This window comes from Callorhinus ursinus, unplaced genomic scaffold (assembly GCF_003265705.2).
Source record: "Callorhinus ursinus isolate GAN/ISIS: 27379988/994484 unplaced genomic scaffold, GSC_fseal_2.0 scaffold40, whole genome shotgun sequence".
Taxonomy (NCBI): domain Eukaryota; kingdom Metazoa; phylum Chordata; class Mammalia; order Carnivora; family Otariidae; genus Callorhinus; species Callorhinus ursinus.
Genome location: NW_027397102.1, coordinates 6,637,147 through 6,641,004, shown reverse-complemented (window position 1 = coordinate 6,641,004; position 3,858 = coordinate 6,637,147).

Here is a 3,858-nt window from a genome sequence, read left to right as displayed (position 1 = left end):
GAAAAGCAAACAAAAAACAAAAGAAAACAAAACCAAAAAATAGAAAAATAGAGAAAAAAGGGGAAGGGGAGATAATATAATCTCACTGGGTGGACAAAGCAGGGTGATCCACTTGTTCTTGAGTGTATTTTGGTCTGTGTGTTAGAAGACACTATATCCCAAAATTGCAAAGAATGAAAAACTTTCATATATACAAAAATAAAATTCAATAGAGTGAAATAAGGCCAAAAATGAATGATATATCTATAAAATGTAGATATAAAAAATAAAAGTTAAAAAGGGACTAAAAATCAAAGAGTTGATAAAATACAAAACTAGTTGAAATGGGAAAAAATAAAAGTAAAGTAATGGAAAATTTTAGACTGAAAGATAAACGAATCATGAGAAAAAACCTTGAGTTTTATATGCTATTTTCCCCAAGAGCTGGAGTTTTACAGTCTTGTGGGATCTGTAAACCATTTATGCACCCGTTCTTCCAGTTTGTCTTCTGGGGGAAGGGCCTGCTGTGCTGCTTCTCAGGTGTCTTTGCCTGGGCTGAGTTGCACCGCCCCTTGCCATGGCGCTGGGCTCAGTGTAAGCTGGTCCTCTGTGTGGCTTTTTTCCCCTGAAGGCTTTCCATGCCTCTTTAGAGGATCAAAATAAAAATGGCGGTGTCCCAATCTCCAGCCCCAGAGCCAAAAGATCACAGTCCCCACTCTTCAGTAAACCCTCTGGGACAAACAGTCTTCACTTTCATGTGTGCCAAACTCCACAGACTCCTGTGGTGTGTGTCCACAGCAGTCCTGCCAGGGGGAGTCTGAGAGACCTGCATTACTGCCCTTTGTGTGCCCCAGGGCTGAGAGCCTTTGTGGGCTTGCTCGAGTATCCCCCCCTGCCATTCCTGGGTGATGGCTGAGTGGTGCCCTACTGTTCTTTCTGGGGCCGCCGCCCTGAGAGCTGTTGCCCAGTCATGGTCACATCTGTTTTGCACCTCCAAGGGAATGGCAGATGGTGTGTGTATTCTAGTCCTTTTCTGGGTCCTCAGCAGAATGTGGTCACTGGATCAGCCTGGCTTGCAGTTTATGGCGACCCTAGTTGAGAGTCCCCTCCTTGGCTCCCTGACTGTAGCCAGTTTCCCCACTCCACTGCTTGGGCTCTCTACTGGCTCAGGCACCTCTGTTAGTCTATGACTCCTGAGACCCTGAGACCACACTGACACAACTAAAATTCTGTCCCTTTCATCCCCTAAGCCCCTTTCAGACAGGGATGTTTCACACTGGATCAGATTTCTAAGGGTTCTGATTTTGCCCTCGGGGGCTATACCACTTTCCAGTTTCCCTCTCCCCTCCGTTTATGTTCAGATATCTCCCCTCAGATTCATGTCCTCACACCTCCTACCTTGTAAAACACAGTCGCTTTTCCACTTGTAGAATTCCAGATATATTTTCTTACATCTCAGGTTGAATTCATGGGTATTCAGGATGTTTGATAGTTACCCAGCTAAATTCAAGGGACCAGATGAAATGAGGTCCTCTACTCTTCCGCCATCTTGCCTCCTCTTCCAGAAGCATTTTTTTTTATTATGGCTATCCAATTACTTGTAAATTAAAGCAGATAGAAAAAAGAAATAACTTATGCTGCCATGATACTGACATTACCTCAGGCAGCAGTATTTGTATGGAAATGTACCTCTTTTGGGGTAAAACTGGGACACAGAAACTTGGAGTTTCTGTCCGTTGTCTCTTCAATGAGCCCTGGAGTGATAGCCCATTAAGAATTATTTTTTTTTTCTTTGCTACCATCTCATTGAACCTGTAAACAAAACTCCACTGACCACCAGAGCCAGGTTATCAAGGGATGTGTCCCAGGTGGCAGCCACAGAAGCCAAGGTTCCAAACATATACATAAGCTCCTTTCTCAGAGACACTGACAACCTGAGTTAAGGCTGATGGAAAACATGATTGAAGTGCTCACCAACCCCTGGTTTCTAAAGGAAAATGTAGTCAGCTTGTAGATGTGTTTGATTAGAAGGCAGTCCCTTAGACCACAGCTATAAAGATAAGCTAATAGGCCTCTTTCACTGACACCAGATACCCAGACCAAGAGGGTGAGGGCAAAGATGGTGCCCACTGCCTTCTATCCCTAGAGAGCACCTTAGTAGGTCCCTAACTGTGTGCCAAGCCAGAATCTTGCCCCTCATGCCAAAGTGCCAAGACAAGCAATTAGGCCTCTTTCACAGAAAGACTAGGGGTGTGTTTCAGCTGACTGCCTCTGCACCAAACTCTGGGGTGATTGAGTTCATGTGAACCCTCTAAAAACTATTTCGTGGGGGTCTTGGAAGTTGGTGGGGTACAAGAATCCCAAAGTTACCTAATTCCATAGACACATAATGATAACAGCCTCATTAGGGCAATTAACTTAGAAAACGACCTGAAGACTGCCAGAACAGACTCTCCACAGTTAATCCTAGAGAGGATACCACATCAAAATGGGTAAAAGTAGGAGATACAGTCAGGAACCAAACCACAGCAAGACACCTTATAATTAAGATGATATAAAGTAGTGATTAAGAGAATTTTAAAATCAGCAAGAGAAAATAGTTACATATAAGGGAAACCCCGTGTGGTTGTCACTTGATTTTTCAGCAGAAACTTTGCAGGCTTGAAAGGAGTGGCATGATATATTTAAAGTACTAAAACAAAAACAAAAACAAAAACTGCTAAGAATACTCCACCCAGTAAGATTATCATTCATAACAGAAGAGATAAAGAGTTTCCCAGACCAAAAAAAAAAAAATCAATTAGTTTGTCACCACTAAAACAGTCTTATAAGAAACATTAAAGGGAATTCTTTTAGTGGAAAGAAAAGACCATAATCAGGAGGAAAAAAATACAAAAAGAAAATTTTGACATGTAAATGAAAACATATAATATAAGTAATAGATCAATCACTTATAAAACCAGTATAGTGGTTAAAGCACAAAAGCAGTAAAACCAAATATACCTATAAAAATCAGGCAAGGAATTCACAAAATAAAAGCATGTAAAATATGACATCATATGCATAAAACATGAGAGAGAGAGTAAAAAATTAGTGCTTTTAGAAAGGCTTCAAATTTGGGCCATCTGAATGACTGACTCAGTCAGTGAAGCATGCAACTCTTGATCTGGGAATCGTGAGTCTGAGCCCCATGTTGGGCATAGACCTTATTTGGCAAAGAAAGAAAGAGAAAGAAAGAAAGAAAGAAAGAAAGAAAGAAAGAAAGAAAGAAAGAAAGAAAGAAAGAAAGAAAGAAAGAAAGAATTGAAAAGAAAGAAATAAAGAAGAAAGAGAGAAAGAAAGAAAGAAAAAGAAAGAAAGAAAGAAAGAAAGAAAGAAAGAAAGAAAGAAAGAAAGAAAGAAAGAAAGAAAGAAAGAAAGAAAGAAAGAAAAAAGAAAGGTAGGGTTCGAATTTAAGCAACCACCAACTTAATACAGACTGCTATATCCTTATGATGCTGTATATGAACCTAATGTTAACCACAAATAAAAAACCTGTAATATATACACATTAAATAAAGAGAAAGAAAGAGAAAGAAATCAAGGGTTGTCATTAAATAAAGCCATGAAACTCTAAGGAAAGAGAGAATAAGGAGCAGAAAGGAACAGAGATTACAAAAACAACTAAAAAAGTAACAAAATGTCAATAAGTACATACCCATCCATAATTATTTTGAAGGTAAATGGACTAAGTGCTCCAATCAAAAGACAGGGTGGAAAAATGGATTTAAGAAAAGATGCATATAGGGTGCCTGGGTGGCTCAGTTGGTTAAGTGACTGCCTTCAGCTCAGGTCATGATCCTGGAGTTCCAGAATCGAGCCCCGCATCGGGCTCCCTGC